The sequence below is a fragment of the Balaenoptera ricei genome, chromosome 14 (assembly GCF_028023285.1).
Source record: "Balaenoptera ricei isolate mBalRic1 chromosome 14, mBalRic1.hap2, whole genome shotgun sequence".
In the NCBI taxonomy this organism is placed as follows: domain Eukaryota; kingdom Metazoa; phylum Chordata; class Mammalia; order Artiodactyla; family Balaenopteridae; genus Balaenoptera; species Balaenoptera ricei.
This window is the reverse complement of record NC_082652.1, coordinates 85737841-85760861: the sequence shown is the minus strand read 5'-3', so window position 1 is coordinate 85760861 and position 23021 is coordinate 85737841. Positions and strand designations below refer to the sequence as shown.

Sequence of the window (23021 nt, the reverse complement as noted above, 5' to 3'; positions counted from 1 at the left end):
TCTTCCAATGTAACAGCTCCTTTACTTTGCAGTGAAAATTGATTTGTATATTCTTTGCCTCTGAGTCCTTGTGGGATTTTTTTTTTAATTCAGACAGAAAGTCACAAAAATTATACTCATCCTCATCAGTTCACTCAGTCCCATGTAATTAATTTTTTTTTTCATCTTGATCTTTTGTTAGCACTTTTATGAGTTCATCAGTTTTTCATTAGAGTTCTGAAAATGCTTATTCATTCAGTTCAGCAGTACAGTCAGTTACCAGAAACCTGTACTTGTCAGAGTCTTTTCCATGAATTTCTTGAAGATGAAACCCTTTTATAGGAACATATTTGCAAAATCATCAGAGTAAACCCAGAACTGTCTGTAAATGACAAAAGACTTAAAAATGACCATGGTTAAAGATTTGATGAAAGTTCATAATAATGCAGTTGACAAGAAAATTAGTTATTTCTGAGATATACATTTTAAAGTAATAACTAGGATTATTACTTATAACATTATACCAGAACATGTAAGATTTTTAGAAATTTCATGTAATGTCTGAAACATTTATATTAACATATTTCCATACATATTTCCATACACATACAAATATAAGATTTTTAGAAATTTCATGTAATGTCTGAAACATTTATATTAACATATTTCCATAGAAATAACCCAATGAAAGTTTAGTATTAGTTGTTTTGTTTGTTTTTTTATACTGCAGGTTCTTATTAGGCATCAATTTTATACACATCAGTGTATACATGTCAATCCCAATCGCCCAATTCAGCACACCACCATCCCCACCCCACCACAGTTTTCCCCCCTTGGAGTCCATATGTCCATTCTCTACATCTGTGTCTCAACTTCTGCCCTGCAAACTGGCTCATCTGTACCATTTTTCTAGGTTCCACATACATGAGCTAATAGACGATATTTGTTTTTCCCTTTCTGACTTACTTCACTCTGTATGACAGTCTCTAGATCCATCCACGTCTCAACAAATGACTCAACTTCGTTCCGTTTTATGGCTGAGTAATATTCCATTGTATATATATACCACATCTTCTTTATCCATTCGTCTGTTGATGGGCATTTAGGTTGCTTCCATGACCTGGCTATTGTAAATAGTGCTGCAATGAACATTCGGGTGCATGTGTCTTTCTGAATTATGGTTTTCTCTGGGTATATGCCCAGTAGTGGGATTGCTGGGTCATATGGTAATTCTATTTTTAGTTTTTTAAGGAACCTCCATATTGTTCTCCATAGTGGCTGTATCAATTTACATTCCCACCAACAGTGCAAGAGGGTTCCCTTTTCTCCACACCCTCTCCAGCATTTGTTGTTTGTAGATTTTCTGATGATGCCCATTCTAACAGGAGTGAGGTGATACCTCATTGTAGTTTTGATTTGCATTTCTCTAATAATTAGTGATGTTGAGCATCTTTTCATGTGCCTCGTGGCCATCTGTATGTCTTCTTTGGAGAAATGTCTATTTAGGTCTTCTGCCCATTTTTGGATTGGGGTGTTTGTTTCTTTAATATTGAGCTGAATGAGCTGTTTATATATTTTGGAGATTAATCCTTTGTCCGTTGATTCGTTTGCAAATATTTTCTCCCATTCTGAGGGTTGTCTTTTCGTCTTGTTTATGGTTTCCTTTGCTGTGCAAAAGCTTTGAAGTTTCATTAGGTCCCACTTGTTTATTTTTGTTTTTATTTCCATTACTCTAGGAGGTGGATCCAAAAAGATCTTGCTGTGATTTATGTCAAAGAGTGTTCTTCCTATGTTTTCCTCTAAGAGTTTTATAGTGTCCAGTCTTATATTTAGGTCTCTAATCCATTTTGAGTTTATTTTTGTGTATGGTGTTAGGGAGTATTCTAATTTCATTCTTTTACATGTAGCTGTCCAGTTTTCCCAGCACCACTTCTTGAAGAGACTGTCTTTTCTCCATTGTATATCTTTGCCTCCTTTGTCATAGATTAGTTGACCATAGGTGCGTGGGTTTATCTCTGGGCTTTCTATCTTGTTCCATTGATCTATGTTTCTGTTTTTGTGCCAGTACCATATTGTCTTGATTACTGTAGCTTTGTAGTATAGTCTGAAGTCAGGGAGTCTGATTCCTCCAGTTCCGTTTTTTTCCCTCAAGACTGCTTTGGCTATTCGGGGTCTTTTGTGTCTCCATACAAATTTTAAGATGATTTGTTCTAGCTCCGTAAAAAAGGCCATTGGTAATTTGATAGGGATTGCATTGAATCTGTAGATTGCTTTGGGTAGTATACTCATTTTCACAATGTTGATTCTTCCAATCCAAGAACATGGTATATCTCTCCATCTGTTGGTATCATCTTTAATTTCTTTCATCAGTGTCTTATAGTTTTCTGCATACAGGTCTGTTGTCTCCCTAGGTAGGTTTATTCCTGGGTATTTTATTCTTTTTGTTGCAATGGTAAATGGGAGTGTTTCCTTAATTTCTCTTTCAGATTTTTCATCATTAGTGTATAGGAATGCAAGAGATTTCTGTGCATTAATTTTGTATCCTGCAACTTTACCATATTCATTGATTAGCTCTAGCAGTTTTCTGGTGGCAGTTTTAGGATTCTCTATGTATAGTATCATGTCATCCGCAAACAGTGACAGTTTTACTTCTTCTTTTCCAATTTGTATTCCTTTTATTTCTTTTTCTTCTCTGATTGCCGTGGCTAGGACTTCCAGAACTATGTTGAATAATAGTGGTGAGAGTGGACATCCTTGTCTCGTTCCTGATCTTGGAGGAAATGCTTTCAGTTTTTCACCATTGAGGATGATGTTTGCTGTGGGTTTGTCATATATGGCCTTTATTATGTTGAGGTAGGTTCCCTCTATGCCCACTTTCGGGAGAGTTTTTATCATAAATGGGTGTTGAATTTTGTCAAAAGCTTTTTCTGCATCTATTGAGATGATCATATGGTTTTTCTTCTTTAATTTGTTAATATGGTGTATCACATTGATTGATTTGCGTATATTGAAGAATCCTTGCATCCCTGGGATAAATCCCACTTGATCGTGGTGTATGATCCTTTTAATGTGTTGTTGGATTCTGTTTGCTAGTATTTTGTTGAGGATTTTTGCATCTATATTCATCAGTGATATTGGTCTGTAATTTTCTTTTTTTGTAGTATCTTTGTCTGGTTTTGGTATCGGGGTGATGGTGGCCTCACAGAATGAGTTTGGGAGTGTTCCTTCCTCTGCAATTTTTTGGAAGAGTTTGAGAAGGATGGGTGTTAGCTCTTCTCTAAATGTTTGATAGAATTCACCTGTGAAGCCATCTGGTCCTGGACTTTTGTTTGTTGGAAGATTTTAATCACAGTTTCAATTTCATTACTTGTGATTGGTCTGTTCATATTTTCTGTTTCTTCCTGGTTCAGTCTTGGAAGGTTATACCTTTCTAAGAATTTGTCCATTTCTTCCAGGTTGTCCATTTTATTGGCATAAAGTTGCTTGTAGTAGTCTCTTAGGATGCTTTGTATTTCTGCGGTGTCTGTTGTAACTTCTCCTTTTTCATTTCTGATTTTATTGATTTGAGTCCTCTCCCTCTTTTTCTTGATGAATCTGGGTAATGGCTTATCAATTTTGTTTATCTTCTCAAAGAACCAACTTTTAGTTTTATTGATCTTTGCTATTGTTTTCTTTGTTTCTATTTCATTTATTTCTGCTCTGATCTTTATGATTTCTTTCCTTCTGCTAACTTTGGGTTTTGTTTGTTCTTCTTGCTCTAGTTTCTTTAGGTGTAAGGTTAGATTGTTTACTTGAGATTTTTCTTGTTTCTTTAGGTAGGCTTGTATAGCTATAAACTTCCCTCTTAGAACTGCTTTCGCTGCATCCCATAGGTTTTGGGTCGTCGTGTTTTCATTGTCATTTGTCTCTAGGTATTTTTTTATTTCCTCTTTGATTTCTTCAGTGATCTCTTGGTTATTTAGTAACGTATTGTTTAGCCTCCATGTGTTTGTCTTTTTTACGTTTTTTTCCCTGTAATTCATTTCTAATCTCATAGCGTTGTGGTCAGAAAAGATGCTTGATATGATTTCAATTTTCTTAAATTTACTGAGGCTTGATTTGTGACACAAGATGTGATCTATCCTGGAGAATGTTCCGTGCGCACTTGAGAAGAACGTGTAATCTGCTGTTTTCGGATGGAATGTCCTATATTTATCAATTAAATCTATCTGGTCTATTGTGTCATTTAAAGCTTCTGTTTCCCTATTTATTTTCATTTTGGATGATCTGTCCATTGGTATAAGTGAGGTGTTAAAGTCCCCCACTATTACTGTGTTACTGTCGATTTCCTCTTTTATAGCTGTTAGCAGTTGCCTTTTGTATTGAGGTGCTCCTATGTTGGGTGCATATATATTTATAATTGTTATATCTTCTTCTTGGATTGATCCCTGGATCATTATGTAGTGTCCTTCCTTGTCTCTTGTAACATTCTTTATTTTAAAGTCTATTTTATCTGATATGAGTATAGCTACTCCAGCTTTCTTTTGATTTCCATTTGCATGGAATATCTTTTTCCATCCCCTCACTTTCAGTCTGTATGTGTCCCTAGGTCTAAAGTGGGTCTCTTGTAGACAGCATATATATGGGTCTTGTTTTTGTATCCATTCAGCCAGTCTATGTCTTTTGGTTGGGGCATTTAATCCATTCACGTTTAAGGTAATTATCGATATGTATGTTCCTATGACCATTTTCTTAATTGTTTTGGGTTTGTTTTTGTAGGTCCTTTTCTTCTTTTGTGTTTCCCACTTAGAGAAGTTCCTTTAGCATTTGTTGTAGAGCTGGTTTGGTGGTGCTGAATTCTCTTAGCTTTTGCTTGTCTGTAAAGCTTTTGATTTCTCCATCGAATCTAAATGAGATCCTTGCTGGGTAGAGTAATCTTGGTTGTAGGTTCTTCCCTTTCATCACTTTAAGTATATCATGCCACTCCCTTCTGGCTTGCAGAGTTTCTGCTGAGAAATCAGCTGTTAACCTTATGGGAGTTCCCTTGTATGTTATTTGTCGTTTTTCCCTTACTGCTTTCAATAATTTTTCTTTGTCTTTAATTTTTGCCACTTTGATTACTATGTGTCTTGGCGTGTTTCTCCTTGGGTTTATCCTGTATGGGACTCTCTGCGCTTCCTGGACTTGGGTGGCTATTTCCTTTCCCATGTGAGGGAAGTTTTCTACTATAATCTCTTCAAATATTTTCTCTGGTCCTTTCTCTCTCTCTTCACCTTCTGGGACCCCTATAATTCGAATGTTGTTGCGTTTAATGTTGTCCCAGAGGTCTCTTAGGCTGTCTTCATTTCTTTTCATTCTTTTTTCTTTAGTCTGTTCCGCAGCAGTGAATTCCACCATTCTGTCTTCCAGGTCACTTATCTGTTCTTCTGCCTCAGTTATTCTGCTATTGATTCCTTCTAGTGTAGTTTTCATTTCAGTTATTGTATTGGTCATCTCTGTTTGTTTGTTCTTTAATTCTTCTAGGTCTTTGTTAATCATTTCTTGCATCTTCTCAATCTTTGCCTCCATTCTTATTCCGAGGTCCTGGATCATCTTCACTATCATTACTCTGAATTCTTTTTCTGGAAGGTTGCCTATCTCCACTTCATTTAGTTGTTTTTCTGGGGTTTTTTCTTGTTCCTTCATCTGGTACATAGCCCTCTGCCTTTTCATCTTCTCTATCTTTCTGTAACTGTGGTTTTTGATCCACAGGCTGCAGGATTGTAGTGTTTCTTGCTTCTGCTGTCTGCCCTCTGGTGGTTGAGGCTATCTAAGAGGCTTGATGGGAGGCTCTGGTGGTGGGCAGAGCTGACTGTTGCTGTGGCGGTCAGAGTTCAGTAAAACCTTAATCCGCTTGACTGTTGATGGGTGGGGCTGGGTTCCCTCCCTGTTGGTTGTTTTGCCTGAGGCAACCCAACACTGGAGCCTACCCGTGCTCTTTGGTGGGGTTAATGGCAGACTCTGGGAGGGCTCACGCCAAGGAGCACTGCCCAGAACCTCTGCTGCCAATGTCCTTATCCCCACGGTGAAACAGAGCCACCACCCGCCTCTGCAGGAGATCCCCCAACACCAGCAGATAGGTCTGGTTCAGTCTCCCCCAGGTTCACTGCTCCTTCCCCCGGGTCCCGATGCACACATTACTTTGTGTGTGCCCTCCGAGAGTGGGGTCTCTGTTTCCCCCAGTCCTGTCAACGTCCTGCAATCAATTCCCACTAGGCTTCAAAGTCTGATTCTCTAGGAATTCCTCCTCCCGTAGCCAGACCCCCAGGTTGGGAAGCCTGACGTGGGGCTCAGAACCTTCACTCCAGTGGGTGGACTTCTGTGGTATAAGTGTTCGCCAGTCTGTGAGTCACCCACCCAGCAGTTATGGGATTTGATTTTACTCTGATTGCGCCCCTCCTACCATCTCACTGTGGCTTCTCCTCTGTCCTTGGACGTGGGGTATCCTCCTTGGTGAAGTCCAGGGTCTTCCTGTCAATGACTGTCCAGCAGCCAGTTGTGATTCTGGTGCTCTCGCAAGAGGGAGTGAGAGCACGTCCTTCTACTCCGCCATCTTCGTTAATCCTCCCAATAGACTTTAAAATAAAGAATGTTACAAGAGACAAGGAAGGACACTACATAATGATAAAGAGATCAATCCAAGAAGAAGATATAACAATTATAAATATATATGCACCCAACATAGGAGCACCTCAATACATAAGGCAACTACTAACAGCTATAAAAGAGGAAATCAACATTAACACAGTAACAGTGGGGGACTTTAACACCTCACTTACACCAATGGACAGATCATCCAGACAGAAAGTTAATAAGAAAACACAAGCTTAAAATGACACAAAAGACCAGATAGACTTAATTGATATTCATAGGACATTCCATCCGAAAATAGCAGATTACAATTTCTTCTCAAGTGCACATGGGACATTCTCCAGGATAGATCACATGTTGCGTCACAAATCAAGCCTTGGTAAATTTAAGAAAACTAAAATCATATAAAGCATCTTTTCTGACAACTATGCTATGAGATTAGAAATCAATTACAGGGAAAAAAACCGTAATAAACACAAAACACATGGAGGCTAAATAATACGTTACTAAATAACCAAGAGATCACTGAAGAAATCAAAGAGGAAATCAGAAAATACTTACAGACAAATGACAATGAAAACACGATGATTCAAAACCTATGGGATGCAGCAAAAGCAGTTCTAAGCAGGAAGTTTACAGCTATACAAGCCTACCTCAAGAAACAAGAAAAATCTCAAATAAACAATCTAACCTTACACCGAAAGGAACTAGAGCAAGAAGAACAAACAAAACCCAAAGTTAGCAGAAGGAAAGAAATCATAAAGATCAGAGCAGAAATAAATGAAATAGAAACAAAGAAAACAATAGTGAAGATCAATAAAATTAAAAGCTGGTTCTTTGAGAAAATAAACAAAATTGATAAACCATTAGCCAGACTCATCAAGAAAAAGAGTGAGAGGACTCAAATCAATAAAATTAGAAATGAAAAAGGAGAAGTTACAACAGACACTGCAGAAATACAAAGCATCCTAGGAGACTACTATAAGCAACTCTATGCCAATAAAATGGACAACCTGGAAGAAATGGACAAATTCTTAGAAAGGTATAACCTTCCAAGACTGAACCAGGAAGAAATAGAAAATATGAACAGACCAATCAAAAGTAATGAAATTGAAACTGTGATTAAAAATCTTCCAACAAACAAAAGTCCAGGACCAGATGGCTTTGCAGGTGAATTCTATCAATAATTTAGAGAAGAGCTAACACCCATCCTTCTCAAACTCTTCCAAAAAATTGCAGAGGAAGGAACACTCCCAAACTCGTTCTATGAGGCCACCATCACCCTGATACCAAAACCAGATAAAGATACTACAAAAAAAGAAAATTACAGACCAATATCACTGATGAATATAGATGCAAAATCCTCAACAAAATAGTAGCAAACAGAATCCAACAACACATTAAAAGGATCATACACCACGATCAAGTGGGATTTATCCCAGGGATGAAAGGATTCTTCAATATATGCAAATCAATCAATGTGATACACGATATTAACAAATTGAAGAATAAAAACCATAAGATCATCTCAATAGATGCAGAAAAAGCTTTTGACAAAATTCAACACCCATTTATGATTAAAAAAACTCTCCCGAAAGTGGGCATAGAGGGAACCTACCTCAATATAATAAAGGCCATATACGACAAAGCCACAGCAAACATCATCCTCAATGGTGAAAAACTGAAAGCATTCCCTCTAAGATCAGGAACAAGACAAGGATGTCCACTCTCACCACTATTATTCAACATAGTTTTGGAAGTCCTAGCTGCGGCAGTCAGAGAAGAAAAAGAAATAAAAGGAATACAAATTGGAAAAGAAGAAGTAAAACTGTCACTGTTTGCAGATGACATGATACTATACATAGAGAATCCTAAATATGTCACCAGAAAACTACTAGAGCTAATCAATGAATTTGGTAAAGTTGCATGATACAAAATTAATGCACAGAAATCTCTTGCATTCCTATACACTAATGATGAAAAATCTGAAAGAGAAATTAAGGAAACACTCCCATTTACCATTGCAACAAAAAGAATAAAATACCTAGGAATAAACCTACCTAGGGAGACAAAAGACCTGTATGCAGAAAACTATAAGACACTGATGAAAGAAATTAAAGATGATACCAACAGATGGAGAGATATACCATGTTCTTGGATTGGAAAAATCAATATTGTGAAAATGACTGTAATACCCAAAGCAATCTACAGATTCAATGCAATCCCTATCAAATTACCAATGGCATTTTTTATGGAACTAGAACAAAAACTCTTAAAATTTGTATGGAGACACAAAAGACCCCAAAGAGCCAAAGCAGTCTTGAGGGGAAAAAACGGAGCTGGAGGAATCAGACTCCCTGACTTCAGACTATACTACAGAGCTACAGTAATCAAGACAATATGGTACTGGCACAAAAACAGAAACATAGATCAATGGAACAAGATAGAGAGCCCAGAGATAAACCCATGCACCTATGGTCAACTAATCTATGACAAAGGAGGCAAGGATATACAATGGAAAAAAGACAGTCTCTTCAAGAAGTGGTGCTGGGAAAACTGGACAGCTACATGTAAAAGAATGAAATTAGAACACTCTCTAACACCCACCATACACAAAAATAAACTCAAAATCTATTAGAGACCTAAATGTAAGACAAGACACTATAAAACTCTTAGAGGAAAAAATAGGAAGCACACTCTTTGACATAAATCACAGCGAGATCTTTTTTGATCCAACTCCTATAGTAATGGAAGTAAAAAGAAAAATAAACAAATTGGACCTAATGAAACTTCAAAGCTTTTGCACAGCAAAGGAAACCATAAACAAGACGAAAAGACAACCCTCAGAATGGGAGAAAATATTTTCAAACGAATCAACAGACAAAGGATTAATCTCCAAAATACATAAACAGCTCATGCAGCTCAATATTAAAAAACAAACAACCCAATCCAAAAATGGGCAGAAGACCTAAATAGACATTTCTCCAAAGAAGACATACAGATAGCCAAGAAGCACATGACAAGCTGCTCAACATCACTAATTATTAGAGAAATGCAAATCAAAACTACAATGAGGTATTACCTCACACCAGTCAGAATGAGCATTATCAGAAAATCTACAAACAACAAATGCTGGAGAGGGTGTGGAGAAAAGGGAACCCTCTTGCATGGTTGGTGGGAATGTGAATTGATACAGCCACTATGGAGAACAGTATGGAGGTTCCTTAAAAAACTAAAAATTGAATTACCATATGACCCAGCAATCCCACTACTGGGCATATACCCAGAGAAAACCGTAATTCAGAAAGACACATAGACCCCAATGTTCACTGCAGCACTATTTGGAATAGCCAGGTCATGGAAGCAACCTAAATGCCCATCAACACATGAATGGATAAAGAAGATGTGTTACATATATACAATGAAATATTACTCAGCCATAAAAAGGAAAGAAATTGGGTCATTTGTTGAGACGTGGATGGATCTAGAGACTGTCATACAGAATGAAGTAAGTCAGAAAGAGAAAAAAAAATATCGTATATTAATGCATATATGTGGAATCTAGAAAAATGGTACAGATGAACCAGTTTGCAAGGCAGAAATAGAGACACAGATGTAGAGAACAACGTATGGACACAAAGGGGGGAAAGTGAGGGTAGGGGGTGGTGGTGGTGGTGTGATGAATTGGGAGATTAGGATTGACATATATACACTAATATGCATAAGCCAGATAACTAATAAGAACCTGCTGTATAAAAAAAATTTTTTTTTAATGTGTCAAAGACCTAAATTTAAGAGTTAAAACTATAAAACTCTTAGAAATAAACATAAGGTCAAACCTTCATTACCATGGATTTTGTCAGTGGCTTCTTTAATGTGACACCAAGCATAAGCAACAACAAAAAATAGATAAATTGAACTTCATCAGAATTTAAAATTTTGTGTTCATGAAAGAACACTATGTAGAAAAAGAAAAAAAACAACCCAGAGTATGAGAGAAAATATTTGCAAATCACATATGTGATAATGGCCTAGCATCCAGGATATATAAATAGCTCTTACAACTCAACAACAAAAAGATAAACAACCCAATTAATAAGTATTCAAAGAACTTGAATAGACATAACTTCAGAAAAGATACACAGACAGATAAAAAGCAAATGAAAAGATGCTCAGCATCTTCATCATTAGGAAATGGAAATCAAAGCCATAATGAGACACTATATTATATCCACTGGGATAACTATAATCAAAAAGACATATAACGAGTATTGGCAAGGTTGTGGAAGAAATGGGATCCTCATCTGTTGCTGGTAGAAATGTAAAATGGTCCAGTTGCTTTGGAAAATAGTCTGGCAGCTCCTCAGAATGTTGAACATAGAATTTCCATATGACCCAGTGATTCTACTATTAGGCATATATGCAATTGAAATAAAATCCTACATCTACACAAAAACTTGTACTCAAATGTTTATCACAGCATTGTTTATAATAGCCAAAAAATAGAAAAAAAATGCTCAATGACTAATAAATGTATAAACAAAATGTTGTATATCCATTCAATGGAATATTATTTAGCAATGAAAAAGAATGAAGTCCTGGTATATGCTATAACATTGAGGAAAACTGAAAATATTACGCCAAGTAAAAGAAGTCGGAAAAAGACAACATGCTGCGTGATTTCCTTTATATGAAATGTCCAGAATTGGAAAATATATAGAAACAAAGTAGACTGTTGTTTGCATATAGTTGTGGTTGGCGGGAAATGGAGGACAACTGCTAAAGGTCACAGATTTCTTTCCTGTTCTTCTTTCATCTTGGGTGATAAAAATGTTCTAAAACTGATGGTGATAATGGTTGCACAACTCTGTGAATCTACTAAAGCCACTGAATTATATATTTTAAATGGGCGAAATGTATGGCATAGAATTATATCTCAACAAAGCTGTTTTATTAAAAAAAATCAGCCCATGTGTAAGGCAGCAAGTCTGCCTAAGTTATCAGAGCTCCTCAAAATCAATAGCAAGGCTCTGTAGAATTACTAATATAACTCATCTCTATAGTCAGCTACACTTTTTACTGCTTTATTCCTTCCCTCACTGCATGATTTTCTGCTTGTCGACATTAGGCATCTGCAAGCATTTTGATGAGGCGTCACCAGTAAGTCATATTCACTGCGAACCCACAATACAAGTACATGAATTCATTTATAAAATATAGTATTTATACCACTGTGCCAATATGTGATGTATATCATTAGACTACTATGAAAATACAAATTTAAGAAAAACAAAATTTTGAAAAGTAAATAACTGTTTATTACTCTCTTTCTACTTTCCAATTGCCTTAAGCAATCCACCCACATAGTAAGTGGAAAAGATATAATTTCCAGGATGCACTGCTGGTAGGTTTCCTGCTGTCATACCCCCTTATAATTATTTTGTGGCGAAGACTATACTTTTCATAATTTCTTGCTACACTGCCAGCCCACACACCTCTATAAAGACACAAACACACGTATGTACACAAAAATTTCCTACCAGAGTAAACTGTTTGCATTTGCAGCCTTTGTTTACCAAGGTACTGGGGGGTGAGAGCAAAGTATTTGGAAACAACATCTGTCACCCTCATAAAAAAACACTTGAGAGTGGCTGGCTGCCAGTTTCTCGGGGTGGTATACATCATTAAACAGGAACATGAAAAGCATCTTCGTATTTTTATTCAGAATAACCTCTATCAAAATTTAGGATGGGTCAGATGTTGAGGTCTGGTTTTTCACATATGCACCTTATCTACCTTATAACTATCTTCAATTCTTCAAAATTCCAGCAATAGGTTTTCTCAGTTTTTGTTTTGTTCTGGTGTTTCCTTGAGTTTTCTCCTTTTTCTTCCTCGTAATGATAAATTTGGAAAGGAGGCTTTGAAGGCTATAACTAGACGTTATTTTGACTGGGAGTCAAAATTATTTCTTTATAGTTATACTCCTCTGATCTGTGAGCTCCTTCAGAGCAGTGCCCATGCCTCGTTCACCTTTTATCCCCAATTTCCAGTACACCGGCTTGATAAGTACTAGGTTTTCAATAAACACACTTTGAATAAGCATATGAATTATTCAATCAGTTATGCATCAGGGATTTGGATAGTTTTTTTTAATATAAAGATATTTAATTAATTAAATGACTTTGGGAAAAGTTCCTCAAATCACTGTGACTTTGTCTTTTTTTGTTTGTTTTTTTGTACTTACTTTTTTAAAAAGGATTTGGCCTGATGAGACCCCAAATCCTGTTCATCTCTGACATTTGGTGAGGTAGCAAACTAAAACTGAGTACATCTCACCCAAAATGGTGGCAACTACTCAATTACAAATACAAGATTGTCAGAGGTAAAAGAAGGCATTCTTGGACCTCTGATTCATACACAAATGGTAGATAATCAATATGAACTCAAAAAGAGTAAATCAGTTGATGAAAAGGAAATGACAAAACTTAGATAAAACAAAATGATGTTATATTTGGAATATTAATCAAGAAAATTACTTGATTAATTTATTTGCTGGCAAATAAAGATTTTGGACCCAGTAACCGGTAACTTTTGTCATTAATTAAAGGACAGTCACACATATGGGAAGGAAACATGTTGATTAGCTCAAGATTCCCAAGTACAGCAAACCGTCATGAAGTTGTTTCCTACTATCAGACTATAGGTGCAAATATCTAGAGTTATATCTCTCACTTTCTTGCCAGAAAGTGCTGCCTCCCTTGTTAAACTTGTGGAGCAGTGGTTTAATTAAGACCCTCACACAAGCCCTATCGTTTCTAAACTAGTTTCTAATCTAGTCCCTTTAACATGCTAGCAAATGATGACTTAGTAATAAGAATTTTCCTTTAAAACGGTAAAGAAAAATTTCCATTGAATTCCCTGAATCTTGTTTCTGTCCCTAGGGAATCCAACAATGGTAATAACCGTGTTTGATGTATTTAGGAAACTCTTGTTAATTTTTGTTTGTTTTTTACTTCCAGGCAAGAAACCCTTAGAGTTACTTTTTAATCTGCTTCATTTGAGGCACGTGATGCTGAGTCCTTTGTTTTAATAGCTTATCATATATACCAACTTTAAAATTCTGTATACCATGAAAGTTCTCTCAGGCAGCACAGAGATCTAAATATCTCTTTAAGATGCTACTAATGATACGATTTTAAATAGCTGGTATAAAAAGAAACAATGTTTTGCTAAACTGTAAAGAAACTAAGAAATATTAGGCCAAATGTGAAGTGAAAGTTAGAAATCAAGGAATAGAATGCTAAAGTCAGTTTTCATTGTGAGGTTATTTTCCAAAAATCGGTAAACTTGAGCCTAGAACCTGTCAAGGTGGGGATCTAATAGCAGAGACCCTCACATTGAACTGGAACTCCAAACAGCTACCACTTCAGCACAAAAGTAAACGATCAATTAGCCTGCTATGCAGGATGTAAATGTTCAATTAACATCTGCCTGTCTTGAACTTGTGTTGAATATTAGAGGTGGAAAATCCCCTGAACATCTGGAAGCAGAGCTGGACCTGTATGAGTGTGCTGCTCGACTTCCTGTGGACCTGCTTAGTCCAAAGTGTATCAATGTCTTAAAAATATAAGCAAAATCAAGAGCTATGAAAGTTGTCCAAGTAGTTTTAAAATAAAGAGACATTCTACATGTAAAAACTAAATGATTGAATATTTAAAAATTCATTGGAAGGGTTAACCAGCAGATTAGACTCAGCTGAGGTGACAATTAGTGAACTTGAAAATAGAATCAAAAGAAAAATCTAGGATGTACCCCAGAAATAAAAGATATGGAAAATATGAAATAGAGGTTATGAAACATGTAGGATGATGATGAGATATAGGACATACATCTAATCATAATTCCAGAAGGAGAACACAAAGAGAACAGGGGATATAAATAATCAAAGATACATTACAATAGAATTAGAGTATCATTCTGTGAATCACTAATTAACAATGAATCCAGGAGATTGTTATCAATGACTATCAACATCACGACATCACACAAAGAGAGCCGTCCAGTTGTTACACGTCTCCTTGTGGAAATACCCAACACCTCTTGTATAGAAGTTTTTGGCACTTCATGCCAAAAAAAATAACCTAAATCAAATCAAACCTTTAAATCAACCACTGAGTTTATAAGAAACACGGGAAAGAGAAGAAAATGCAGTTCTACACATGGTTACATCAATAAATAAATTTCAAGGGAAAAAGAAAGATATATACAGATTAAAAAAGAAAAAATATATATCAACTCAATGTAATATATGGATCTTATCTAGATCTAATTCTAGAGAAACAACATAAAAAATGAGATCACATATAATAAAAGGAACTTGGCACTATAAATTAAATATACCCTTTATCTTTTCATGCAGTAGCAATGACCCTTTTACAAATATATACCAAAGATAAACTGGTTAAAATACAAAAAGACATATACACAATACCATTAATTGCAAGAATAATTTAAAAAGCATAGATAGGAAATAGCACAAATATGTGTCAATATTAGAATGGATGAATAAGTAGTAGCATATTAACACAACAAAATATCCAGTTATAAAAAGGAATGAGGGATATTTCCACACATGACTATAAAGTGATATCTAGAATATAGTGCTTAAAAAACAAAACAAAAACTAGAAAAGAAAATATTGTATTCTATAAATTACCTAGGAAAGACAAGATATGAATATATACATATAATTTTAATATATATTTTAAATACGATTATTTAAAAATAAATGGTAAACTATAATATTTTTAAAATGACAAATATCGGAGTTCTTGGATAATAAGAACAGACGTTAAACTTGTTTGCATATTCCTTAGTTAGTAGATTCAACTTTGGGATCACGTAAAAATAAATGAAAAAGTAATCAATCTCTAAAACTGCAAACTAAAATGAAACAAATGAATTAATATGTATATCCAGTTAGTGTCATAACCACACAGTGATTAATGATTCCAACTTATTTAAATCATGATCATTTGACCCCCAAAAAACTGCAAACATTTTAAACTGTTTTCAGTGGTCAAATTCTTGGTGGTAGTGTTGGTATTGTTATTCAGAGACTGTTATGTGTATATTGTGCAGAAAGTCAATGAAAAATTATGTTATCTGTGATATGCTTGTTATCATGCCAGGATTTGTAACATGGGAGAAGAGAGATACAGATAGAAGATGAAAGAGGTTAGTATAAATCCTAGTCCTGATTGTTAATGGATGTATCTGTGAGAATTAATTCTGTATTTTATATAAATACATATAATTATTATCTACACATACAAAAATACATATAGAACTATATAGCTTTATCCTAGCTTTGTTAAGTAAAAAGGCCTAGGAATAATGGCAACCCTGGTAGCAAAGATTACCCCAACAGCAAAAACTGGTCTTCAAATACATTTTCCCATCCAAGGGAACCAGAACAATTTAAGCATCAATAAAAATAACAACTTCAGTGTTGCCTATTGAAGAATGCTAGTGAACCATCTGCCCGATTTTAAATTTTGCTGTGTCCTAATGTTTCCTTTTTTATCAGATTTTAAAACTAATAGTATTATGGTTACTTTACCCCTTAACAAATAATAAGTACCATTTAAAGAAAAGGTGTACATTTTTGCAAACATGTTTTCTCTCTTAATCGCAAACAAAATTTCAATCATGGGCAAAATTCGTACTGAATTAATTTAATATTTGGCTACATTGACTGTGGTATTATTATTGTTTTTCTTGTTCAAGGAAAGGAATGGATGTTTGAAGAAGAGAATATTTAGTCAAAACTAAGTATATGCTAATGTGAAAATCAGTTATGACATCTTAGTGTTTTTTCGCTCAAATATTTTAGTACCAGTCACATCAAACCTGCTTATATTTCAGACAACTATCTTTAAAATGAAAGAGTGGTTTTACACCTATCAAAGTCTTCACCCTTAATGATAGCCAATAAAGAATATGCTTTATATGTTTATATACTTGAAAATTACACTTTTATTAGAGAAATTGTATTCAATTTTAAGAAATAAAATTATTCTAAGGAAAGCTGCTTAAAAACAATCACACTTTAGTATTAATTTATTATTAAGATAAGTTTATATTAGGATGTTATGCAACAAAGGTTTTAGTCATTTAAGTTTTTACAAATTCCAGTAGGTCCATTTAAATTAAAACTTTATGGAAAAAAATTAAAATATAAAAGATTAACTTTAAAGATATTTATTTTGGGTAGATTTGGATCTGCTTTTATTGCATATGAAGTAAACTAATTTCCTGGATGCTGCAGAACCTATCAAGTTAACCTTCCCTTGCTCTCTGGCTCTCCTCCATGCTGCCTTGTTCTTAGCACTTTCCTACAAATTATTTACATCCTGTAGATATCCTCTTACACTGAAAACAATGACCAGGTTTAACATTTAAGGGAGATACTCAATCCAATTCCATTGTCTTGGTATTTTTTTTCTAGTTATGAAGAAATTATTTCCAAGAATGAAAACATACTATATTACTCTGGAAGAAGCTCTTATAGCTAATGATACATCTTTGAGTGCATGCTGATATTGATTCATTCCTGTTCTTCACTTGGTAATTCTCTTTTAAGGTGTAGACCTTTCACGGTCTACGTCCCAGGAATCAAAATTCTGTAACATTCATTTGCCCTTCTTCCGCTTACCAGAGAGTTTTAACTCCCTTTTCCAGACTCATGCCAGTTTTTTTTTTTTCTCTCTCTCTTTTAAATATATTTTTCATCTCTTTTATATTCTTTCTTCCAGAATTTTTTTCTGTTAAACTATTGACTGCTCTGGCAACGCGTACTAGCTAGCTCTCCCAAAGAAAATATTAAGCCTATTCTTTTAATTGGTCTGTTTAGAGTGATCAAGACAAATCTGGCTCCAGTGTTAACATTCCTTCTTTCCTTGGACTAGACAAATTATTTCCAAATCTCAATTTCTAAATAAACACAAAATTAATGTTTGGATTATGTCAATCATTTATCAAGAGACAGTATATCTCAATGAATAATAAATGACTTGTTAAATAGTTCAGCTTTATTTTACAAAATTAAGAACAAAATTATCCAGTTTCTTAGCAGTCCAGATTTTGCCTAAGTCCAGAAAGTACAAAACAAAATGGAAAGTTGGCCATAATGCTTCTGGAGACAGCCAAGCTATACAGTTTGGGTCAAAAGCAAAATGTTTACCCAATGCTTAAATATTAGAAGTTATTCACAGCTGCAGATAATTTGTACTCTACAGGTTCTAAGAATATGGTGCTGAGTGTGGGTTTGTGCTAATTATCTGGTTTGGCTACTTATGCTGACCAGCTTTTCAGGCTTATTTCCAACTTTCCATTTCACCTTGTGCTGGCAACAACAAAAAAAAGATTTTAGTAAAATAAATCCATTTGAGTGAACAAATCTTCATTCTGTTGAATAGTACTAGATTGTGTACATGGCTATTACTTTGACAGCCGAGCCAGCGTGTTCAGATTTGGGGTTGCGAACTCTTGGATCTTTGGCTGATATCATGGGAGAAGAATTTGAACCTGCTCCTCATTACACTGGACTATGTACTTTGTTACATTAATCTCTAACCTTGGAAATGCGTATGACTGAAACAATAAAAATCAAAACAACTGCATGGTGAAACAATAATCCTAAAGTATTACAAAACAGGAGAGACTTATTTACCTTAAGAGACTCTGACCAGACATTTAAGAACTAAGCATCTTGGGAGTTCTTATTTCCAAATGATATGTGTGTGTTTATATTTCATAGTAACAACTCATATGTGCAGAAATCTAACTTTCCCTCTTATGAATAAACTCAATTTCCAGGTGACCTCAATTTTGACCTCTAATTCCACTGATGGCAGAAAGCTCTTATTTTTCCCAACTCAAGGTAACTCAGTAACTTCCAGGTTGAAACTTTAGATTCTGCTGCTAGATATCCAAATGTATTCACGGCCACGTGTCTGCATAACTCCAAGGCTCACGCTCCCCTGACACCACCCCTCCTCATTCTGCAGAGTAAGTGGTCCCATCGCCCCCTGTTTTACAAGCTGGCCCCATGTAACACAAGCATTGAAAACAATGTATTCAAGGTTTCTCCAAATTTCCTTCTCCTATCCTTTTTTTCTAGGAGTTACGGAAATCACAGGGAGCAAGAGGTAAGGAGAGGTACTCAAGTAAAGGATGTGTGATTTGCCTTTCTCCTGAATGGAGAGCACCTTTTGTTATTGCTATCTGGTGCCCTGACATACTACCTCCCTGATGATTTTAGGTATTTAGAAGTGGTACTGTGGGCGTCACTCCTCCCTTAAGGCTGCTCATCTTGACTTGTCATAAAGTCTACATTTTCTCATTTGGAGGCAAGGTCTCTTCTAAGGATTTCTTCTCCCCTTTATGGGGCTCGGGAACTCCCTGGCTACTTCAGCCACACCACCCCGGGCTATGCCACATTCTACGAGGCTACCTCCAGGTCCATTTGCCTCAACACCATCCCGCAGCTGTTGATAATTTAAACAGGTTTTATATTTTGCTCCTTGCAGTCTGGAAGGCCAGGCACAAAACCCCTCATCTATGAGTCCCCCAAATCAAACACCTTCTCACTCGGAGGCCTTCTTAACCTACAAGCATTGAGACCAGTCTAGGTACCCTCGGAACCATCTCTTCTAACCTACTGACAACTGTTCTTTCTTTCAAGGTAGGGCAACTGGTATTTTGTGTAAAAGCCTATGCTCGGTACTCTGGACTTGGCTCTCAGTTTTTAAAACTTAGCTTTTGAAAATCACAGAAAATCCTTTCTGACTTCTACAAAGCCTGGCTCTTATGAATAAATATATTTGTCTTTACAAATGTCATTGCAACTTGGAATTTGAGAAACACCTTACAAAATTACATAGACTTCTCTGTGAAAGAATTTATCAACCATCCCTTTAAGAAAAGTGTACACAGAAAGGAACCACTTTTCGCTAGTTAGGAAAGAATTGAGGGAAAAGGAACTGTCAAAATTCTTTCAGGTTCTGTGGGGCAGAGGAGGCCCTGGTGCTATTTTCTGTGATAGGCTGAGTATCAGCCACAATCCTCCCCTCCTGATAATGGTAATCTGCATCCACAGCCTTGCCTTGGCCTCTGAGAGGCAGAGTACATGTCCCCAACTCACTGATACTGGTCTTCACCTTGTGACTTGCTTTGTCCAGCGGAAAATGGAGGAAGAAGCACTCTGCCACTTTTAAGCCTCGGAAGCATGAGTTACTCCTTGCGCTTCTGCAGCTGCCACGGAAGGGCTCTCCCTGGTGGCTGCTGAGACTGCAACCCGGGCCTCAGGATGCTGATTATTCACGGCTCACACCTGAGCCCAACCCCCAGCAGCTTCCGAGCCCAGCCAGACGCACACCTTGAAGGAGAAACCACAGCGGTGCCTCACCTAGATCAGCTGACCCCCAGCTGACACACAGATGCTTAAGCAATAAACACCTACTGTTGTATGCTGTGGAGATGCTGGGGTGTTGGTTAAGCCAGCTGAACGATACTGTTTGGAATGGAGAAATATGGATGTTGTTTTCCTTGTGTTGTATCAACTAGTAGCGATTTAAAAGCAAAAGAAGACTGAGGAAATCAGGATTTTTATTAAGCGGTTTCTTGCTTTTTAGTGAAATAATCAGACACTCTCAAAGGGTATTCAGAGGAGCCACTGCAGTCAACTGGTCAAATCTTCCATTAAATGCAGAAATGTTTGTTCTTTTTAAAATTCCAGGCAAGGTCCCTATGGCCTCTGCTTCCCGCCGACCTCCTAGACCAAGCTACCACCCTTTCTCCCCTGGACTAATGCAATAGCCTCTAAACCCACCTCCCAGGGTCCTCTCTTGTCATCACCTACCCCCTTCTAGTCTGTTCCTCATGCTAATATGTTCAGTGCAAATATGACCATGTTGCTCCACAGCTAAAGGTCCTTCTGTGCTTTCCTGTTTGCTGTAGGAGAAAGACCAAACTGAAACATGTCCTACAAGGACCAGCATAATCTGGCCCCATTCTACCTCTCCAGCCTTGGTTCTCGAGCTCAGCCATGCTCTGTGCAGTCCAGCCAGGACAATCACTGTCGGTTCCTTGAACAGAACTTGCCTCTTTTTGACTCACAGCCTTCACTTACCACTAGCCACAGTCTTCTTGCCAGTTGGCCAGTGAGTTCCTCAATTCCAGCGCCAACTCCTTAGTCTGGACTCCTGTTCTGTTGAAAACAGAACTTAAGACAAAAGTTTGAATGCAGTTAGTTTATCTGGGCATGATTCCAGCAGCAAGAGTAGGAGTAGAGAGAGTGAGAAGTGGAAAATGGAAAATAGGGTGTGCTATGAACCAGTTGTGTCCCTTTCAAAATTCATGTGTTGAAGCCCTAACCACCAGTATGATGGTATCTGGAGATGGAGTCTTTGGGAGGTAATTAGATTCTGATGAGGTCATGAAGACAGGGGGCCCTTATGGTGGGATTAGTGACCTTATAAGGAGAGATACCAAGGAACTTGCTTCCTTTCTCTCTCCACCATAGTGAGGACACAGCCGGAAAAGGGCCACCTGTAAGCCAGGAAGAGGGCACTCACCGGGGAATCGAACCAGCCAGCCACCTTCACTTTGGACTTTCCAGCCTCCAGAACTGTGAAAAAATAAATTACTGTTGCTTAAGTCATCCAGTCTATACTATTTTGTTATGGCAGCCTAAGTTGACTGATAATTTTTAATTATTGAAAATTTGGCATGTTTTTAATACTAATACATTTATAAATATTCTCTTTCTTGTTGGAGATTTTCATGTCTTGTTTAAGAAATCCTACCCTGCCGTACTGATGTGTTATCTATCTAGATCTAAAAGTGTTTTAGTTTGGCTTTTTATATGCATGCGTGTAATCTACCCAGAATTTCTTAAAGATGTGAAGTAGGAGTCCAATTGCATTTTGTTCCCCATACGAGTATTCAATTCACTCTGGTATTAGTCCTGACAACTTCATTTACATACAGCTCCATACTAGTTATCTAGTTGTAAAACTTACCAGGTTGTTCTCATACTTAAAAACCTGCAATGATTCCCTATTACTTATCAAATCAAGTCTAAGTTCCTTGGTATTTAACGTAAAGTTGATTAAAGTAACAGCTCCCACCGTACTCTTCCTATTTCTTATGCTCTGTGGACACTTAATTACCTAATTTCCCCAATATATTCTTTTCTCAGTGAATGTACCCTTGACTCATCTTCATTTCTAACTTAGAGTTTGTCTCATGTATGCTATCCTCCACTTCAGGATAAATACACATCAAACCTTGTACACCCTTTGTCTTTGGTTATTCTCTCCTTACTCTGTGATGGTTTTCATCCTCTTCTGTGCTTATAAAAAACATACTTATCTATAAAGTCCATCTTTACATGTTATCTTATTTCTCTTTATCTCAGTGAAAATTATGCCTCTGCAATAACTTCTACTGCATGCTATGGTATCATACTGAATTCTTTATGCGTGTTTTCTCTTTAGCTTGAAAACTACTTGAGGGGGATAACACTCTATCTCATATGTTCATTAGATATTAATACAATAAACATTAATTAAATTAATCAAAAAATGTTAATATATCTAATTCTATTTATTGAATGTAGGAGTACAGACTACATGAAATTTTGAGGCAGGAAATATACATTGTTTGTATATATTTACCTTGCATTTAACAAAAACACTGAATGACCCCTCTTTGAACTTTCATGCTTTTGATTTTTGTTACCTAAGTTCTTTCATTTCCCATTTAGTAATCACATGCTAAATAATTTATAAAAATGTGCAATATTCCAAAGGAAAGTCATCAGTAACACAAAATAAGAGGATATAAGGCCAAGGAGGCACTCAGCTTCTTGACTCTGCATAAGAGACAAAGAATAATGTGACTCTATATGTTTAGGCATAGAAAGGTTATCTTGGGTAATATTCACTAGCTGCTTTTCCTCTCTGAAAAGGAGAGCATGAATTTGATGAGATCAAAAGAGAATTGTCTAAGTGAGTATGTGATTAAACCCTGGAAAAAGCTGTCATCGAGGAGCAACAACTGTCCCTGTGATAATAAAACCCATCATTGCTGGTTTAAGAATAGTCTTTAGAAGCAGGAAATTGGATCCATTGCCCTATCATGTAATGGGAGATCAACAACTTCACTCTTTAAAGTCTTTCTACTTGGATTATAAATCCTTGTAGACTCCCATTAAGATATATTTAGATTTGTAATGCTATCAATGTGATTACCAGTTGTAATAAATTAGCCTGAGAGTTTAAATTGCATATTGATGACTGTAAACCACAAAAAGATTCAGAAAAAAGGTCAGTCTCCAAAAATAAGTGCTTATTTAAGTACCACCA

The 23021-nt window shown here is 36.3% G+C and overlaps 1 long non-coding RNA gene across 2 annotated transcripts in view; it reads right to left on the bottom strand.

Annotated features, from left to right (window-relative positions):
- Nucleotides 1-6333: 6333 nt before the first annotated feature.
- The window catches only part of LOC132347572 (uncharacterized), a 44942-nt gene continuing 28254 nt past the window's right edge, over nt 6334-23021 (bottom strand). Inside the window, exons 3-5 of one of the 2 annotated variants that reach the window (XR_009497230.1) lie at nt 21228-21280; nt 20783-20875; nt 6334-6572 (exon numbers count right to left, since the gene is read on the bottom strand). This is a non-coding gene — a long non-coding RNA (uncharacterized LOC132347572). Of the gene's footprint in view, nt 6573-20257; nt 20876-21227; nt 21281-23021 lie in introns of those variants that run through there. The other variant, XR_009497229.1, reaches the window with a different exon arrangement.